General features: G+C 38.6%; 1 protein-coding gene across 1 annotated transcript in view; it reads left to right on the top strand.

Annotated features, from left to right (window-relative positions):
- LOC120853743 (sperm equatorial segment protein 1-like) overlaps positions 1–22,007 on the top strand; it is an 83,424-nt gene that overhangs the window by 27,331 nt on the left and 34,086 nt on the right. The window lies entirely within an intron of this gene.

Genomic DNA, 22,007 nt, shown 5'->3' with positions numbered 1-22,007 from the left:
GAGCTGTGTTATCCACTGAATTATTAATACATTATTAAAATATTTCACTCCTCACACATCTGACATTCTGAGTGCATTCCTTTACACATTAGTAAACGAACAAGTCAAATTGTTCAAGCTAAGTTATACAGACTTTTCAAAGGTAAAAGCAGAAAGTGTTCATTGAGGGCACACACCCAGCTAGACCAGAATGTCTAAATAAAGATGCATCTTAGTTTACCATGCTTCCATAATAAATATAAAGTGTTTGTATTGACATTGTATTTTATGTTCTCTCCCCATGGGGGGTAAAAACACCCATAAATGTCTATCCTTAGAAGCAGAGAGTATTAAAGATATCTGTATGACTCATCACTGAAGGGTAGCCTGGGAAGAAAACGGAAAGCTTTGGAACAACCTGTGCCTTCATTGGACATGTAAAACATCTCTACCCGATGTCATTAACAGCATAAGGGAACACTCTGTGACAGCGCCTAAGGTCTGTTTACATACTGGACCAAGGTGGAATTGGCCATGCAGATGAGTGATACAGTGCAACATTTTCAAGTGTATACTACAGGTCTCTCCCCAGCCACAACCACTAACTCCTGGGACCCTTTGTGGGTCTCCCTTTGCCCATGAACTGACAGGGATGAGGCACTAACCCCTGAATATTCTTGCTTCTGGTGTAGCTCCCAGCAAACTCTATGCACTCAATGAAGAGCATTCCAGAGGGGCCCACAGTTTACAGAGACGCTGTCTGGAAGGTCTCACAGACAGCCATTTATATTTAGAAAAAAAGGAAAAGAAAACATTTGGGAGAACCATGGCTACTCTTGTGTGCAAAATAAAATTCTGCACAAAAAGATGTTTTGCCTTGTAGACAATAGATTCTTTTGCTGCTGAACTTCTAGACCCACATTTTTTAGACCTTGAATTACACTTGAAAAACGAGCAAGAACAGATGGTGAAAGATGTCTGCAAGGTTGTGGAAAGTACTGACGTCGGAGTCAGAAGAACAGAGTTTAAATTTCTGTTCGTTTAGTTTCTGACTGTGTGATCTTGAGCAAGCCACTTGACCCATAAAAGACACAAACAAAATAGAAGAAAACATTAACATTAACAGATACACACTAATGTATTTAACATCCTGTATCCTCTAAGTAACCTTTACAAGATTGTTTTCTGTAATAATCAGTAATAATAATTTTCTTGATTGTTCTTTAGCTTTGTAACAACTATTTAAAAAGAATAACCAATATAAATCTTAAAGAAATTTCACAGCTGAAGTAAAATTTGCACTTACCAATAAAAAAATATATTTCTCAATGACACACTATTTCAATTTTCAATTTTAAACACAAGTGAAAACTCCCTGTGAAAGCAATCCACCCTAAAGGAAATCAACGCTGAACATTCATTGGAAGGACTGATGCTGAAGCCAAATCTCCAACAGTTTAGCCGCCTGATGAGAAGAGCCAACTCTTAGGAAAAGACCCTGATGCTGGGTAAGGTTGAGGGCAGGAGGAGATGGCGATGACAGAGGGTGAGATGGTTGGACGGCATCACCGACTCAATGGACATGAGTTTGAGCAAACTCCAGGAGATAGTGAGGGACAGGGAAGCCTGGAGTACTGCAGTCCATGGGGTCACAAAGAGTCAGACATGACTGAGCCAGACATTACTGAATAACAACAAGGAAAAAACTCCCAAGAGATCATGAAGAGTGATGAAATTGAAATACCTCAGACTCTGTTCTTCATCTTTATAACTTGTGTCATCTTTGCTTATGTCAAATTTACCATCTAAATGCATCAAAATGCACCTAAAATCACATCACAAGCTCTGTGGGCACATACAACATCAAAGAGAACTTGAAGAATCATGAATGGTTTGAACTGAACCTCAAAACGAAAGTGCATAGGTGAGTGTTGGGGTCAGCTATAAAACTGAGAGTTCTTCAAATTAGTCTCCACCAAAAGTATGATGCTTACCAAAGTATGTGATAAACAAATGTGCTAATTCAGAGCTTACATGTATGTTCTTAAAATTCAACAATAACTACTATTGTTTAGAATGTAGGCCAATAACATTTTTGGGGGGGGGAGGGAAGAGTATTTTTTTTAATTTTATTGAAGTATAGTTGATTTACAATGTTGTGTTCATTTCTGCTATATGGTAAAGTATTTATCTGAGTCATATATATATATATACACACACACACACAGTCTTCTTGGGTCAGCAAGATCCCTGGAGAAGAAATGGCAACCCACTCCAGTATTCTTGACTGGAAAATCACATGGACAGAGGAGCCTGATGGGCTACAGTCCATGGGGTTGCAAGTCAGACAGGCCTTGGTGAATAAACCACCATCACCACCACTATATGTTTATAAATCAGATTCTTTTCCATTAGTTTATCACAGGATACTAAATATAGTTTCCTGTGCTACACTGTAGGAACTTATTGTTTATCCGTCCTAGATATTAATATAATAGTTTGAATCTGGTAATCCTAAACTCCCAATGCTTCTCTCCCCCTGGAGAAGAGTATTTTAGCATTGATATTTTTTAGAATTGTCAGAAGTAGTGATAACAAAAAGGAGATCAGCTTTTAGTCAGTTTTATTATTTTAAAATTCTCTTCAGTGTTTCCCTGTTGCCTGCTTCCTTTGCTCTTGGTAATCCACCCTCCCAAGTTACTTGCATTTTGTGACTTTAACATGAGACAACCACTGACTCACTCCCGCCCTCACCCACCAGCCAGCCTATCATGGGCCAGACCTCATATTCACAGAGAGTTTTGCATTTAGATGTTCCGTGTATATGAGGCTACCCTTGTGGCCACAGAGCTAGACCAGCAAGAATGAAGGAAGATGTTCACCTTACAATTTTTGACTTGTGTCATTACTGGATTGGTACATGTGCATTCAGCTCAGTTCAGTTCAGTCGCTCAGTCGTGTCCGACTCTTTGCGACCCCATGAATCACAGCACGCCAGGCCTCCCTGTCCATCACCAACTCCCGGAGCTCACTCAGACTCATGTCCATCGAGTCGGTGATGCCATCCAGCCATCTCATCCTGGGTCGTCCCCTTCTCCTCCTGCCCCCAATCCCTCCCAGCATCAGAGTCTTTTCCAAGAGTCAACTCTTCGCATGAGGTGTCCAAAGTACTGGAGTTTCAGCTTTAGCATCATTCCTTCCAAAGAAATCCCAGGGTTGATCTCCTTCAGAATGGACTGGTTGGATCTCCTTGCAGTCCAAGAGACTCTCAAGAGTCTTCTCCAACACCACAGTTCAAAAGCATCAATTCTTCGGCTCTCAGCCTTCTTCACAGTCCAACTCTCACATCCATACATGACCACTGGAAAAACCATAGCCTTGACTAGATGAACCTTTGTTGGCAAAGTAATGTCTCTGCTTTTTAATATGCTGTCTAGGTTGGTCATAACTTTCGTTCCAAGGAGTAAGCGTCTTTTAATTTCATGGCTGCAGTCACCATCTGCAGTGATTTTGGAGCCCCCCCAAAAAAGTCTGACACTGTTTCCTCGGTTTCCCCATCTATTTCCCGTGAAGTGATGGGACCGGATGCCATGATCTTCGTTTTCTGAATGTTGAGCTTTAAGCCAACTTTTTCACTCTCCTCTTTCACTTCATCAAGAGGCTTTTTAGTTCCTCTTCACTTTCTGCCATAAGGGTGGTGTCATCTGCATATCTGAGGTTATTGATATTTCTCCTGGCAACCTTGATTCCAGCTTGTGCTTCTTCCAGCCCAGCCTTTCTCATGATGTCCTCTGCATATAAGTTAAATAAGCAGGGTGACAATATACAGCCTTGATGTACTCCTTTTCCTATTTGGAACCAGTCTGTTGTTCCATGTCCAGTTCTAACTGTTGCTTCCTGACCTGCATACAGGTTTCTCAAGAGGCAGCTCAGGTGGTCTGGTATTCCCATCTCTCTCAAAATTTTCTATAGTTTATTGTGATGCACACAGTCAAAGGCTTTGGCATAGTCAATAAAGCAGAAATAGATGTTTTTCTGGAACTCTCTTGCTTTTTCCATGATCCAGCGGATGTTGGCCATTTGATCTCTGGTTCCTCTGCCTTTTGTAAAACCAGCTTGAACATCTGGAAGTTCACGGTTCGCGTATTGCTGAAGCCTGGCCTGGAGAATTTTGAGCATTACTTTCCTAGCATGTGAGATGAGTGCAATTGTGCAGTGGTTTGAGCATTCTTTGGCATGCCTTTCTTTGGGATTGGAATGAAAACTGACCTTTTCCAGTCCTGTGGCATTACACTTACATGTACATTAATTTTGTTTAAAAATCTGAAAATTTCTTGTGATTAGCACAAGCATAATGGATTGTACATTTGAGGTATTTAAAATAGGTGTACTACCCAAAGCAGAAAGTAACACCACATTGTAAATCAACTATACTCCAACAAAACTTTTGAAAAAAAGTTATATAAGTAAATATTAAAAATACCATAATTTTTAATAACAGTTTTGTCATTTCTACAAAATGACAAAGTAATTATTGAGCCTGTAAGCACTGCTAAAGTGACCAGTCCTATGAGTTTTCCAGGGGCTAAGGGGCTTTCCAGGATACAGGACCTTCGGTGCTAAAATTGGGACAGTTCAGGCAAGCCCAGGTTGTTAGCCACCCTACCTGAGCCCCTCGGAGAGCAGCACACCACTATCTCATAGAAGACTGGTTTCTCACTGGCCGAGTCTTTTCTGGAGGGATGGAGAAGCCAGCCATTTCTTCTTGATGCTGAAACAGGCTCTCAGACTAGGAGGCTTCAGCCTAGAAGCATGGCTGCCTCTTTATACCGATGTCCTCTCCTCCCTAAACTGACCCAAACAGAGCATTTGTTTGATGACAACAGCAAATGCTATTAGGGAATGTCCTTTATATAAGTCACCATAGAGTGTTTTACAACTAAACACATGGTGAATGTAGAAATTTTCCAATTTTTAAAGAACATAGCAGAGACTTAGGTGATGTAAATCAGAAAGCCCTAGATTTGAGGTTCCAGAGTTGAAATTGGAAGTGTCCAAGATAGTTGGGGGATCCAAACCCTTGAATATGTAATGAAACAAGAGGCTTGGAGAGTATATTATCCTGCTAAAACTGTACCCCATGTGAGTAAAATAACTAAAAAAATCAATACATAGTGTTACTGACAACCAAGCTATTGTCTTTTGGTGATTCTGTGCTGAAACAGATAGTTGTAAAAGAGAATGATGGTGTTTTTCATGTGTCATACGTTGCCCTCAAACCAATAGCATGATCTATAAATAGTGCTTTGTGGCAGGACTCAAGCACTGAAATAAAGTCATTTGTGAAAGTTTGATGAACACCTTTGCCTGTTTTTATTTTCAAAACAGTAAAATAAAAGACATCTAAGCCTGAAAGATAATGTTTAAAGAATAGGTTACAACTTTCTGGTGGTGGCAGAGTCTGGAAAAGGTGTGTAGAAATGATACTTCATAAGGGGAATGGTAGAAGGAAGAGCAGGCCATTTTCTCCTTCAGGTTTGGCCCTCAGGTGGCTGGAGAGCACATGTAGGTGGTATTGCACATCTGTGCATCCTTCTGTGACGCTTGTCCATGTCACTGACCCTTCTGGCAAGGAAGCCATCTCCTGTGTAACTGGTGGGATGAAGGGGAAGACCGACTGAGATGAAGCATCTCCATATGCTGCTATGTTGCCTGCCTGGGATGTAGCCCAGAGGTCACAGAGCTGGGCATCACTGCTGTCCACATCAAACTCCAGGCCACAGGAGGAAATAGGACCAAGACTCCTGGGCAGGGGTCTCAATCAGCCCTCAGAAGCCTGCTTGCTCAGGAATGAAGATTGGGCAGATTGAGGATGTCACACCCATCCCCTCTGACAGCACTCACCAGAAGGGGGTTGCTGTGATTGCCATCTGTGAACAGGACTCCTCAAATTATTATTGTTTTCTGTTAAATTGCCGTGATGTAAGTTCAAAAAAAAAAAAAAACAGAACAAAACTAGGTTACAGAAACTTCATCGACTGACCACTTAAAATTTGGCCTTTTGCCACACCTGCTAGACTTAAACTGCAAGGTCAGTCAAAACAAAGGCAGTTGCTGTTGATGAATGATTGAACGTGCATTAGCTTTGCGAAAGTGGGGCACCAAACAGGAAGGGCCCACAACTAGAACACTAGCATCTGTGTTTGTTGGAAGGGATATTGGTACAAATTTTCGGAAGGTCATTTGACCTGATAAACAAAATTTTAAATGCAATGTCCTCTGATTGAGCAAGGCCATTTCTAAGAATTTGGTACATTGACATAATGGCACAGATTTGCAAAACAAGGAAAGCTTATTGATGAACATTGATATTATTTGTGATAGTTGTCCATCTAGACAGCCTAAATCTAACAGTAGAGTTAAGAACTTTATAGTAGTTATCAGAGGCAGAGGTATGGGGAGGGAGGATTGGATGAAGATAGTCAAAAGGTACACACTTTCAGTTATAACGTACTAGAGATGTAATGTACTAGGGATGTAATAAATGTCATTAACACTGCTTTAATTTATATAAGAGTTTAGAGAGTAAATCCCAAGAGTTCTCTTCATAAGAAAAATATTATTTTTTTCTATTTCTCTACTATTGTTACCCACATGATCACTAAGTTTATTGTGATAATCATTTCATATGTATGAAGGTCAAATCATTGTGCTGCCACACCTTAAATTTATACAGTGCTGTATGTTAATTGTATGTCAATAAAACTGGAAGAAAAACAACTTTATTGGCATTCCACATTGAAGAAAACTATTTAGCCACCAGGAAGAAGGAGGTAGGTTATGCGCATTGGCTTGGGAATAAGGCTGGAATATACTGGGGAGAAGATGACAAGTTGCAGAGCAGCATGCATTATGTAATTTTATTTTGTAAAATAAATATAAGAAAACAATCTGAATACACATTTGTGTATGCACTCATAAATCATTTAGGAAATATGTTCGCGGCAAACTGTTGAGTGGTTAATGCTTAGAAATGGGAGCAGAGGTGCTTCATTTGAATTTTTTGGGATGTACTTACATTACTTTCTTTGTTTGAAGGCAGAATTTCCTTTTTGTTTCTTTTAAGAACAAGAAAGCATGTTGTCAGTTAGGTCCTAACTGAAAATCATTGTACTTCTTTCTTGCACTGACCATAGCAGAGACAAATGGCAGTGGTGACTGGATATAAAAAGACACCACGGACAGTAGGTAAAATCAGTCCTCTCCATCTAAAGAGAGAGCCGCTCTATCCTACAGTACTTCTGGCAAAAGGCTTCAACCAGGTAATGTACTAAAATCACTTATCAAATAAAGGTAATATATTATTTAAGTTAATTTTATTAAATTAAAGTTATCTGTTTATATCTATTTATATCACTCTATTTCAAGTTTGGAGGATGAAGGATGCTTTTTCCTCTTACCCAAGTTATTTCTCTTCCCAGGCCTACATCTGTCTCTCTCTAGACACTACTCAATTAAAATAAATTTTAAGATATTTTAAAACAGGAGGCAGAAGCTATCTCACGAATGGTTCTAAAAGAAGTGTTATTTCTGGAAGTTTCCAAATGTGCTAAGAGAATAGAGTGGGTCAGCACATACTTGTGGGATCCAACAAGTAACCCAACAATTATTGAGAGACTGAAGAGCAACTACCCAAAGACCAAGAGTAACTCACCAATATGGCACTTGTATCTCCACCTGTTAACAATGCCTGTCTATCAGTTTAGTACCTGTGAAAGCAACCCAAGAACTAACAGAAAGTATTAAAAATATATTACTCAATTACTTTGAATAATAGCAGTTTAATCTTGGAAAACATCATTTGAACTCTTTTAAAGGGATTAAAAAATGTTCATTGCAGTATATAAACACAAAATTACACATATAATAAATGAACAGCTTGTTAAATTTTCACAAATGCAACTCTTCTATATAAGCAGCATCCAGATTAAGAAACAGTACATTAACAATACCCCAGAAACAACTAATTTTTTTAAATGTCAGGGGACAATATATTTGTGGGCCTGTTTTTGGATTGTCTTGGGAAAGATCAATGTCACAATATTGAAATTTCCAATTTATGAAGGTGGTTTATCTCTTACAAAGGGAAGCTGTGTAATTTAACAGCCTTCCTGGAAATGCTGGAGTCAAGAAGAGTGACTAAGTCCATCAGTTTCTTCTGAGAGTCCCTGCGGGGGGATGTCCTGCTTCACCACTTCCTCCAGGAAGGATATGGATGTGCTCCTTGACTTCGTGGTATGGGTAGACTTGCCAGGTGGAGCCTCCAGTTTTCTAGCCATCACTCTCATTTTACCATCCCAGTCATGGAAGGTGTTCAGTGTCTTCCTCCCTGCACAGAACACACTCTATCATCTTATGCCACTTTTCCCTCTCCATTTCCTCTGCCAAGAATTTTCAGGTTGGCTCAGAGCAACGCACTTTGGTGATCTTCCACTTTAGTGTGAGGCTCTTGGTCCAGCCTCCTTCTTTGCTGGTCATTCTACTGGTGCTGCTGGCTGTTCCTTGTGGATTTTGACCTCCTATCCAAGAACTTGCCTAAATTTGTTCTTCATACAAGGATGTCTTCAGGGCAAACAGGGATATATTCTTATTTTTTATAGAAGTATACTTGATGCACAATATAAGCCACAGGTATACAACATAGGATGCACAACTATTAAAGGTTACAGTCCACTTATTAGAAAACATTGCCTGTATTCCCTGTGTTATATAATATATCCTTGTAGCTTAATTTATACCTACTGGTTTGTACCTCTTAATCCCTACCCCTATGTTGCCCCTCCCTTCTCTCTCCCCATGGGTAACCACTAGTTTATTCTCTATGTCCATCAGTCTGTCCTTTTTCTTATAGTATTCACTAGTTTGTATATTTTTAGATTCCATATATAAGTGATATCATACAGTATTCGTCTTTCTCTGTCTGACTTATTTCACTTTAGCATAATGCCCTCCAAGTCCGTCCGTGTTGCTGCAAGTGGCAAAATTTCATTCTTTTTTTAATGGCTGAGTAGTATAGCATTGTGCATATGTATACCACATCTTTTTTATACATTTATTTTTTGATGGATGTCAACAAATATCTTGGCATGTTCCGTATGCCATATCTTGGCAATTGTAAATAATGCTGTTATGAATATTGAGGTGCATGTATCTTTTTGAATTAGTCTTTTAATTTTTATTGGAGTATAGTTGATTTACAATGTTGTGTTAGTTTTAGGAATAGAGCAAAGTGAATCTGTTATACATATATCCATCTTTTTTAAGATTTTTTCTCCATATAGGCCACTACAGAGTACTGAAAAGAGTTCCCAGTGCTATACAGTAGGTCGTTATTAGTTATCTATTTTATATAGTAGTGTGTGTATATAAATTCCAATCTCCCAATTTATCCCTTCTCCTTCTTCCCTCTGGTAACCATAAGTTTATTTTCTACATCTGCGGATATAGCTAGAAGTGGACCTATACCCAGGAGTGGAATTGCTGGGTCATATGGTAGTTCTATTTTTAGTTTTTTGAGAAACTACCATATTGTTTTCCACAGCGGCTTTACCAATTTACATTCTTACCAACAGTGTACCATCGTGCCCTTTTCTCCACATCTTCCCAGCATTTGTTATTTGTGTTCTTTTGGATGATTGTCATTCTGACAGGTATGAGATGATATCCCATTGTGGTTTTCTTCTGCATTTCTCTGATGATTAGCAATGTTGAACATCTTTTCATGTGCAGGTTGGACATCTGCATTCCCTCTTTGAAAAAAATGTCTATTGAGGTCTATTGCCCATTTTTTGATTGGGTGGTTTGCTATTTTTATGCTGAACTGTATGAGCCAAAAGGGATACATTATGCTTCCCCCTAATTTCCATGATAAAAATTTTAATGTAAAAAAAGAACAAATTGAATAGTTCATCAAATAAGCGAGAGTTAACAATTGTTAATGTTGACCATATTTGCCACACTGATCTTAAGATGTTGTAAATACATATATTATCATATTTCACCCTGAATATCAGAAGGCATCTCTAAAGTTAATACCTTTTCCTACATAACCAAAAAACATTATCATCTCTAACAATATTAACAATAATTTCTTCATATAATCTAATATCTAGATGTTACTTAAGACTTTCCAACTGTTTCCAAAATATCTTTCAGTTCAGTTCAGTAGCTCAGTCGTGTCCAACTCTTTGTGACCCCATGAATCGCAGCACACCAGGCCTCCCTGTCCGTCACCAACTCCCGGAGTTCACTCAGACTCATGTCCATCCAGTCCGTGATGCCATCCAGCCATCTCATCCTCGGTCGTCCCCTTCTCCTCCTGCCCCCAATCCCTCCCAGCATCAGAGTTTTCCAAGAGTCAACTCTTCGCATGAGGTGGCCAAAGTACTGGAGTTTCAGCTTTAGCATCATTCTTTCCGAAGAAATCCCAGGGCTGATCTCCTTTAGAATGGACTGGTTGGGTCTCCTTGCAGTCCAAGGGACTCTCAAGAGTCTTCTCCAACACCACAGTTCAAAAGCATCAATTCTTTGGTGCTCAGCTTTCTTCACAGTCCAACTCTCACATCCATACATGACCACAGGAAAAACCATGGCCTTGACTAGACGGACCTTTGTTGGCAAAGTAATGTCTCTGCTTTTAAATATACTATCTAGGTTGGTCATAGCTTTTCTTCCAAGGAGTAAGTGTCTTATAATTTCATGGCTGCAATCACCATCTGCAGTGATTTTGGAGCCCCCCAAAATGAAGTCTGACACTGTTTCCACTGTTTCCCCATCTATTTCCCATGAAGTGATGGGACCAGATGTTATGATCTTAGTTTTCTGAATGTTGAGCTTTAAGCCAACTTTTTCACTTTCCACTTTCACTTTCATCAAGAGGCTTTTTAGTTCTTTTTCACTTTCTGCCATAAGGGTGGTGTCATCTGCATATCTGAGGTTATTGATATTTCTCCTGGCAATCTTGATTCCAGCTTGTGCTTCTTCCAGCCCAGCATTTCTCATAATGTACTCTGCATAGAAGTTAAATAAGCAGGGTGACAATATACAGCCTTGATGTACTCCTTTTCCTATTTGGAACCAGCCTGTTGTTCCATGTCCAGTTCTAACTGTTGCTTCCTGACCTGCATATAGATTTCTCAAGAGGCAGGTCAGGTGGTCTGCTATTCCCATCACTTTCAGAATTTTCCATAGTTTATTGTGATCCATACAGTCAAAGGCTTTGGCATAGTCAATAAAGCAGGCATAGATGTTTTTCTGGAACTCTCTTCCTTTTTCCATGATCCAGCAGATGTTGGCAATTTGATCTCTGGTTCCTCTGCCTTTTGTAAAAGCAGCTTGAACATCTGGAAGTTCACGGTTCACGTATTGCTGAAGCCTGGCTTGCAGGATTTTGAGCATTACTTTACTAGCATGTGAGATGAGTGCAATTGTGTGGTAGTTTGAGCATTCTTTGGCCTTGCCTTTCTTTGGGATTGGAATGAAAACTGACCTTTTCCAGTCCTGTGGCCACTGCTGAGTTTTCCAGATTTGCTGGCATATTGAGTGCAGCACTTTGACAGCATCATCTTTCAGGATTTGAAATAGCTCAACTGGAATTACATCACCTCCACTAGCTTTGTTCGTAGAGATGCTTTCTAAGGCCCACTGGACTTCACATTCCAGGATGTCTTCTTCTAAATGAGTGATCACACTATCATGATTATCTTGGTCATGAAGATCTTTTTTTGTACAGTTCTTCTGTGTATTCTTGCCATCTCTTCTTAATATCTTCTGCTTCTGTTAGGTCCAGACCATTTCTGTCCTTTATCGAGCCCATCTTTGCATGAAATGTTCCCTTGGTATCTCTAATTTTCTTGAAGAAATCTCTAGTCTTTCCCATTCTGTTGTTTTCCTCTATTTCTTTGCATTGATCACTGAGGAAGGCTTTCTTATCTCTTCTTGCTATTCTTTGGAACTCTGCATTCAAATGCTTATATCTTTCCTTTTTTCCTTTGCTTTTTGCCTCTCTTCTTTTCACAGCTATTTGTAAGGCCTCCTCAGACAGCCATTTTGCTTTTTTGCATTTCTTTTCCATGAGGATGGTCTTGATCCCTGTCTCCTGTACGATGTCACGAACCACTGTCTGGTTTATTCATATTATTTCATTGTATGTTTCATCTTTTTTATGTGTACCATTGGCAACCCACTCCAGTACTCTTGCCTGGAAAATCCCGTGGACGGAGGAGCCTGGTGGGCTGCAGTTCATGGGTCACAAAGAGTTGGACACGACTGAGTGACTTCACTTAAAAGTCTTTATTGAATTTGTTATAACATTGCTTCTGTTTTTATGTTTTTGTTTTTTTTTTTTTTTTTGGCCACAAGGCAAGGACTGTAGGATCTTTGTCTCCTGACCAGGGATCAAACCTGCACTCTCTGCATTAGAAGGTGAAGTCTTAACCACTGGACCACCAGGGAAGTCCCTGTATGTTTCATCTTGAACTACCTTACCACTCACTTGTTGAAGAAGCACTGTCTAGATTTGTCTGTTTGCTTCCTCAGAGCCGTGTGAGTTGTTTCTTCATCTCTTCTACTTCCTTTTACCTAGAAGTTAAACATTTTTCGGCAGAAAATACTTCATAGGAGAGGTGATATATACTTTCTATTTCATCATCTTAGAAGGCACATGAATCTGATTCTCTTAATATTTGCAATGCTAAGATTGATCCTTGGATTAAGATGATAACAGCCTGATCCTAGGATTATAAAATTACATTTTCTTGCTTGTGCATAGCAAGTAATCTTTGAGGTGAAATTTTGGAAATATGTAAAACACGGGTTCCCCATTGATCTTCACATAATGCTTTTAACATCTTTGTTGATCCTTGCCTGAACAAACTATTTCACTAAGGGATTATAAATTGATTTCCTAATTCTATTATTTTTTACATTTATTATCTAACATTCTTCTATTACTAAGACTCTCTCTCATCAGCAAGGTTTAGTTGATTATGCTGATAATAATTCCTAATGGAAAGTGGAATAAATGCCTAATTACTTTCTTTTAAAAACCTGTTTTCAAAGTAAGAAAGTAATTACCAATTTTCAAAGTTACTGTTATAGCCACCACCACTGATAAGAAGTGAATTTGTTGTTTTATTCTTATTTGAATATTTTCATGGATTTTTAGTATGATATCATTATGAATTCTAAATATTTCAAACAATAACATTAAGTATTTTTTGGTGTTCACATTGTTATGCTTTTGGCCAGTAAAACCCCTTCAAGCTGGCTTATTCCTTTGACAAACTTAAAAGCCTTTGAAAGTTCTTTACTTTCTGACATAACAAGATCACCCAGGCTCACCAGTTCATCAGCTTGAACAAGTTTCATAAACTTTCCAAGCTCCAGCATCTTCATTTATAAGATACTAGTCGTGGTACCTACCTCATAGGATTAATATGAAGAATAAATGAGATAGTGTAGTTTGGCATAGTAACTGACATTCAGTAGGCAGGCAAGGAGTTACAGTATCTTTTATTATTATTGGTCCAAGCTCTGCCTTTAACAACACTAGTATTCTTGTTGCTTACTCACCCAGTCGTGTCTGACTCTTTGCAGCCCCACGGACTGCAGCTCACCAGGCTCCTCTGTCCATGGGATTTCTCAGGCGAGAATACTGGAGTGGGTTGCCATTTCCTACTCCAGGGGATCTTTCCGATTCAGGGATCGAACCTGAGTCCCCTGCATTGGCAGGTGAATTCTTTACTGCTGAGCCACCACGGAAGCCTCAGTAACACTAGTAACCTTGGATAAGACATTTGTCCTCTTTGGGCCTCAGCTTCTCTCCGTACAATGGGAGATTTAAATTTGAAGTCCTTTCCACTTAATTTTTTTGGGTAACCAGATCAGTGGTTTTGTATGAACTTAATAAGAAAACACAAACAAAACAACAGAAAAGTCCCAAGAAGGGAATTTATGAAAATCCCATGGCTAACACCGTATTCAGTGGTGAAAGACTGACAGTTTTCTCCTTTCTCCTGAAAGTTTGATCCTTAAGATCAGAACCAAGACAAGGCAAGAATGTTCTCTTTCATCACTGCTGTTCAACATTATACTGGAAGTGCTGACCAGAGCAACTGGGAGTTGAAACAAGTTGAAGAAGCTTTGGAGGAGTGCCCTAGGATGGAGCCAGAGTGAAAGGGTTAAGAAAGATTTTTCTCTCTGTATATCTCTCTATGTCTGTCTCCCATTCAGTTGTGGTATCCAAGGAAATCTGTCAAAATGTTAGCTGAATGTAAGTTAAATGCTAGCTGAACAAAGCTAATGGAGGTGATGGAATTCCATATAAGACTTCAGAGACCACATATAATGGAGATTATAGACTTTACAAAAATAATTTAGAAAAGTAATTCAGCAAACAAACAGCTAAAGCCTACAGCAAACAATGAAAACAAACACTGAAAAAAAGAACAATCTGAATTTCCAGAGTTGCTACATTATAATATTCAAAATGCCCAGTTTTCAAAAATTATGAAGCATGAAAAAAAACAAGAAAATATAGCCCATTCACAGAAAATGTTAACAGAAACTGTCCCTAGGGAAGTTATTGAACTTAAAAGACTTAAATCAATCATCTTTATTATTCTCAAAGAGCTAACGGAAACCACGAACAAATAGATAAAGGAAAGCTGGAGAACAATGTGACAAAATGTGAAATATTAACACAGAAACAGAAATGCTAAAAAAGAGCCAAACAGAAGTTCTGGAGCTGAAAATTACTATAATGGAAATGGAAACTCACTAGAAGATTTCAAAAGCAGACTTGAGCAGGAAGAAGAAAATGGTAAACTTGAAAATAGATCAATTGAAAATACCCAGTTTTAGGGACAGAGAGAAAAAAGAATGACTAAAACCGAACAGAGCCCAAGAGACCTTCAGGACACCATCTATCATACAATGTATGTATAGTGAGAAGAGAGAGAAAGGTACACAGAGAATATTTGAAGAAATAATGGTCCAAAACTCCCCAAATTTGATATAACATGTCAACCTACACATTCAAGAAACTCAACAAATTCCAAGAAGGATATGTGGATCCTGTGTGGATCACAAAAAACTGGAAAATTCTTAAAGAGATGGGACTATCAGACCACCTTACCTGCCTCCTGAGAAATCTGTATGCAGGTCAAGAAGCAGCAGTTAGAAGTGGACATTGAACAACGGACTGGTTCCAAATCAGGAAAGGAGTACATCAAGGCTGTATATTGTCACCCTGTTTATTTAACTTATATGCAGAGTACATCGTGAGAGATGCTGGGCTGGATGAAGCACAAGCTGGAATCAAGATTGCAGGGGGAAATATCAATAACTTCAGATATGCAGATGACACTACCCTTATGGCAGAAAGTGAAGAGGAACTGTAGAGCCCCTTGATGAAAGTGAAAGAGGAGAGTGAAAAAGCTGGCTTAAAACTCAACATTCAAAAAATGAAGATCATGGCATCTGGTCCCATCACTTCATGGCAAATAGATGGGGAAATAATGGAAACAGTGACAGACTTTCTTTTCTTGGGCTCCAAAATCACTGCAGATGGTGACTGCAGTCATGAAGTTAAAAGACACTTGCTCCTTGGAAGAAAAGCTACGACCAACCTAGACAGCATATTAAAAAGCAGAGACATTACCTCGCTGACAAAGGTCCATCTGGTCAAAGCTATGGTTTTTCCAGGAGTCATGTATGGATGTGAGAGTTGGACTGTAAAGAAAGCTTAGCACAGAAGAATTGATGCTTTTGAACTGTGGTGTTGAAGAAAACTCTTGAGAGTCCCTTGGATGGCAAGGAGATCCAACTAGTCTATCCTAAAGGAAATCAGTCCTGAATATTCATTGGAAGGACTGATGCTGAAGCTGAAGCTCCAATACTGTGGCCACCTGATGCGAAGAAAGGTCTCATTTGAAAAGACCCTGATGCTTGGAAAGATTGAAGGCAGGAGGAGAAGGGGATGACAGAGGACGAGATGGTTGGATGGCATCACCAACTCAATGGACATGAGTTTGAACAAGGTTCTGGAGTTGGAGATGGACTGGGAAGCCTGGCGTGCAGCAGTCTATGGGGTTGCAGAGAGTCCTACATGACTGAGTGACTGAACTGAACTGAAAGGAGAAATTGGAACATCCCTGTGTGTGTGTGCAAAGTCACTTCAGTCATGTCTGACTCTTTGTGACCCTATGGGCTGTAGCCCACCAGGCTTCTCAGTCCAGGGAATTCTCCAAACAAGAATATTGGAGTGGGTTGCCTGCCCTACTCCAGGGGATCTTCCAGAGCCAGGGATTGAACCCATATCTCCTGCAGCTCCTGCATTGCAGGCAGATTTTTTTTTACCGCTAAGCCACTAGGGAAGCCCTAGGACATCCCTAGATGGATACAAGCTAAGAGAATTTATTGGTAATAGAACTGCCATACCAGAAACACTGAACGTGTTCTTTAGGTTGAAAGAAAAGGGCACTATCAGTAACCCAAAGCCATATGAAAAAAAATAATCTTTGGTAAAAATAGCTACATAGGTAAATATAAAAGCCCGTGTTATTGGTTTCTAACTCCACATTTTACATCCTACATGAATAAAGACAAATGCATAAGACAATTATAAATTTGTGTCAGAGGGTGCAAACATATAAAGATATATTTTGTGAAAACAACAATATAAAGGGGGAAATGGGGCTGTATAGGAGCAGTTTTGTACACTAATAAAATTAAGTTGGAATAAATTCAAGCTACATTGTTATAAATTTAGAACATTCATTGTAATCCCCATGGAAACTACTGAGAAAATATCTAAAAGATACACAAAAGCAAATGAGAAGGAGGGAAAACTGGCACACTACAAAAAATTAAGTGCAAAAGAAGGCAGTAATAGAGAAAATGAGGAACAAAAAGGTGTAAGACATACAGAAAACAAACAGCAAAGGGTAGAAGTAAGTCCTTCCTTATTAGTCGTTACTTTAAGTGTAAATGAGTGAAATGACTCTAAAAAAAGGCAGAGATTGGCAGAACTTTAAAAAAAATTATCCAGCTATATGTTGTCTATAACAGAGGTACTTCAACTCTGAGAAGATGTATGGGTTGAAAGTAAAAGGATGTAAAAAAATATTCCATGCAAATGCTAACCAAAAGAACTGGAGTAACTAAACTGAAATCAGAGGAAATAGATTTTAAGTTAAATACTACTACAGGAAACAAAGAAGGACATTACATATTATTTGTAAAAGGGTTAATTCATTAAGAAGTTACAGGGACCTCCCTGGTGGTCCAGCAGTTAAGAATCTGCCTTCCAATGTAAGAGATGCTGGTTCAATACCTGGCTAGGTAACTAAGATCCCATATGCTGCAGGGCAACTAAGCCTACATACTGTACAGCCCAGGCCACAGCTAGAGAGAAGCGCGTGTGCCACAGGGAAAGATCCTGCATCCTGCAACGAGATCCTGCGTACTGCCACCAAGATCCAACACAGCCAAAATAAACATAAGACAGGGCCCCCAAAATATATGAAGTGAACAGCCACGGAAGAAATAGTTCTACAATAGTAGTTGGAGATTTCAATATTCAACTTTCAATAATGAATAGAACATCTAAACAGAAGGTCATAAGAAAATAGAACGACAGTATAATAATAGAGCAACACTCTACACCAACTAGATTTGACAGACATATTGGACAGTCTACCCAACAGCAGCAGAATACACATTCCGCTAAAGTGCACACGGAACATTCTCCAGGATAGCCCATGTTTTAGGCCACAGAAAAATCTCAGTACATTTAAAAAGGCTGAAATCCTCTGAGGTATCTTTTTCAACCACCATGGAATGAAGCTAGAGCTGAGCAATGTAAGGAAAACTGGGAAGTTTTAAACTGTGTGCAGATTAAACAGTGTAGTCTTAAACAACCAAGGGTCAAAGAAGAAAGGGAAACTGTAAAACGTTTAGAGATGAGTGAAAATGAAAACACCATATACCAAAACATATGGAATGCAGTGAAAACAGTAGCTGGAGGAAAAATCTATAGCTGTAAATGCCTGTGTTAAAAAAGAATGATCTCAAATCAGTAACCTAAATATACAACTTAAGGAACTAGAAAAGGTATAGAAAATTAAAGCCAAAACAAGCAGAATGAATTAAGTTATAAAGATTAGAGAGGAGATAAGCAAAATAGAAAATAGAATTACCTATTTTTATAGAGATTATCAATGAAATCTGAAGTTGGTTTTTAGAAAAGATCAATAAAATTTACAAACTTTTAGCTAAAATTACCATAAAAAAGAGAAGAATGAATTTAAACAACTAAAATCAGAAATGAAAGTGGGACATTAATACTGACCTTGCGTGAATAAAAAAGATTGTAAGAGAATATTGTAAAACAACTGGATGCCAACAAATAGGATAACCTAGATGAAATGGACAAACACCCACCAAAACTGGCTTAAGAAGAAATAGAAAATCTCAGCAGACCACCAACAAGTAAAAAGACTGCATCAGTAATTAAAATTCTCAATATAGAAAAGTCCAGAACAAGATGGTTTCAACAGTGAATTCTGTGAAACTCTAAAGAATAATTAATACTAATTCTTCTCAAACTCTTCCAAAAAATAGAAGAGGAGGGAACACTTCCTCAGTCATTCTACAGAGCCAGTATTACCTTGATACCAAATCCAAAGATGTCATAAGAAAGAAAACTATAGAACAGTATATAAATATAGATATAAAAATTCTCAACAAAATACTAGGAAACCAAATTCACAGCATATTTAATAAGGACTATACACCATGATCAATTGTGGTTTGGCTTTTTTCATTCAGAATTCCTTTCTTTTTTAATAATTAATTTATTTTTTATTTTACTTTACAATTCTGTATTGGTTTTGCCATACATTGACATGAATCCACCACAGGTGTACATGCGCTCCCAAACCTGAACCCCCCTCCCACCCCCCTCCCCACAACATCTCCCTGGGTCATCCCCGCGCACCAGCCCCAAGCGTGCCATATCCCGCATTGGACATAGACTGGCAATTCGATTCTTACATGATATTATACATGTTTCAATGTCATTCTCCCAAGTCATCTCACCCTCTCCCTCTCCCACTGAGTCCAAAAGTTCGTTATACACATCTGTGTCTTTTTTGCTGTCCTGCATACAGGGTCATCATTGCCATCTTTCTAAATTCCATATATATGTGTTAGTATACTGTATTGGTGTTTTTCTTTCTGGCTTACTTCACTCTGCATCCAAGTTGTCACATCAATAACTCTCTTTATTGCTGAATAATATTCTGTGGCATAGATGTACCAGAGTTTGTTTAACCATTTATCCACTGAATGACAATTGAGTTGTTTCTAGTTTTTTGATTATTATGAACAAAGTTGTTATTCACATTCAGTTTTTGTATAAATACATTCTTAAGTATCTTGGATAAGTGCCCAAGACTGTAATTCCTGAGTCATATAAATGTTTCATGTTTAGTTTTATAAGAAAATGCCAACTGTCTTCTAGAATGGCGACATAATTTTATATCCCACCAGCAATTCACAGTGATCCTATTTCTCTTATCATCAGTAACATTTGATGGTGTCACTATTTTTATTTTTGCTATTCTGATGTGTGTGCAGGGGTATCTCACAGTGGTTTTAATTAGCAGTTCTCTAATGACCAGTAATGTTGGACATCTTTTCATGTGTATTATTTCTCACCTCTATATCCTCTTCAGGGACATGTCTGTTTATATCTTCTGCTTATTTTCGAATTGAATTTTTTTCTTTTAATCTTGAGTTTTGAGAACTCTTTATATATTCTAGATACTAGTCCTTTGCCGGATTTGTGGTTTGCAGGTATTTTCTCTAAGTTGGTAGCTTTTCACCTTCTTAACAGGGTCTTTCTTAGAGCAGATGTTATTAATTTTTATGTTGTCTAACATCAAATTTTCTTTCTTGTATAGATCATGCTTTTAGTGTCAAGTCTAAGAATTTTTCACTTAGTCCTAGATCCTAAAGATTTTATCCATTTTTTTTCCTTAAAAGTTTTATACTTATATCTGTCATTCATTTGAAGTTAATTTTTATATAAAGTGTAATGTTTGGGTCGAGTTTCATTTTTTAAACTATGAATGTCCAATTGCTTCAGCACCATTTCTCAAAAAAAATTATCCTTTTCCATTGAATTGTTTTTGCATTTTGGAAAATATCAGTTGGGCAGATATGGCTGGGCCTATTTCTGGATTTTCTATTCTGTTCCATTGATCAATGTATCTATCTTTCTGCCAATACCACATAGTCTTGATTACTGGTTAACATTTTTAAAGCTCTGCACTAATTATAAAGTGCAGTAAGGACTGCTGGAGTTAGAGAAAAGGTCCCAAGAGATATAACATTTGATGAAGTTTGCTGCACTTAGATTCAAAAGACTTGGGTTTTGTAGTCATTGCATCAGGATGTGACTGGGTGACCTGGCCAAATCATTTAGTCTGAGACTCATTTTTCTCTTCCATAGAATTGGGATGCTAATACCTGTGTAGCCTACCCTCCCAGTATCCTTGTGAGCATTAAAGAAAAATATAGTCTATAAGGTTTAGACTAAAGCCAGTATTCAAATATAAAAGGTTATTATTTGAGGGATAAGGACAATAGACATTACGGTCCTTCTTACCTAAGGTCATCTTCAATTTGATTAGGCAGCATTATCCAGAAAGGTTCATATGTTATTCAACAGATTACATATTCTTCCAGACACTGTGAAAAGTCCATGGGACATAGATACAAAAATACATAGTCCTGTCCTTACAAATCTTCCTTTCTTGTGGGAAAGTATTCCATTTTTCAAAAGTTCAGTTCAGCTCAGTCTCTCAGTCATGTCCGACTCTTTGTGACCCCATGAATCACAGCACGCCAGGCCTCCCTGTCCATCACCAACTCCCGGAGTTCACTCAGACTCACAACCATCGAGTCCATGATGCCATCTAGCCATCTCATCCTCGGTTGTCCCCTTCTCCTCCTGCCCCCAATCCCTCCCAGCATCAGAGTCTTTTCCTATGAGTCAACTCTTCGCATGAGGTGGCCAAAGTACTGGAGCTTCAGCTTTAGCATCATTCCTTCCAAAGAAATCCCAGGGCTAATCTCCTTTAGAATGGACTGGTTGGATCTCCTTGCAGTCCAAGGGACTCTCAAGAGTCTTCTCCAACACCACAGTTCAAAAGCATCAATTCTTGGGTGCTCAGCCTTCTTCACAGTCCAACTCTCACATCCATACATGACCACAGGAAAAACCATAGTCTTGACTAGACGGACCTTAGTTGGCAAAGTAATGTCTCTGCTTTTGAATATGCTATCTAGGTGGGTCATAACTTTTCTTCCAAGGAGAAGCATCTTTTAATTTCATGGCTGGAATCACCATCTGCAGTGACTTCGGAGCCCCCCAAAATAAAGTCTGACACTGTTTCCACTGTTTCCCCATCTATTTCCCATGAATGATGGGACTGGATGCCAAAAGTTAAGTGAATTCAAATTAAATGTATATTGAGCACTTCTTTAGAATTCTGGAACCTTTCTAGGTGGATGGATCCATGGAGCAAAAAATCATAGTGAATTCTATGAAACTCTAAAGAATTAATACTAATTCTTCTCAAACTCTTCCATAAAATAGAATAGGAGGGAACACTTATTCATTCTACAGAGCCAATATTACCTTGATGCCAAATCCAGACAATGATGTCACAGGAAAGACTATAGAACAGTATATAAACATAGACATAAACATTCCCAACAAAATACTAGGAAGCCAAATTCATAGCATATTTAAACAGATTGTACACCATCCTCATATTTTCAGGGGCTACACACTGACCTTAGCAGAGCCAAAAGGAAAGGGGGAGGGTTTTCCTGGACAAAAGTAAAAACACTCTGAGGCTCACATTCTTGTCACCCTTTCCAGCTAGTTTCATCTC

The sequence above is a fragment of the Oryx dammah genome, unplaced genomic scaffold (assembly GCF_014754425.2).
Source record: "Oryx dammah isolate SB20612 unplaced genomic scaffold, SCBI_Odam_1.1 HiC_scaffold_26, whole genome shotgun sequence".
Taxonomy (NCBI): domain Eukaryota; kingdom Metazoa; phylum Chordata; class Mammalia; order Artiodactyla; family Bovidae; genus Oryx; species Oryx dammah.
Note: the sequence above shows the minus strand (reverse complement) of the source record. Positions and strands in the feature narration are given on the sequence as shown.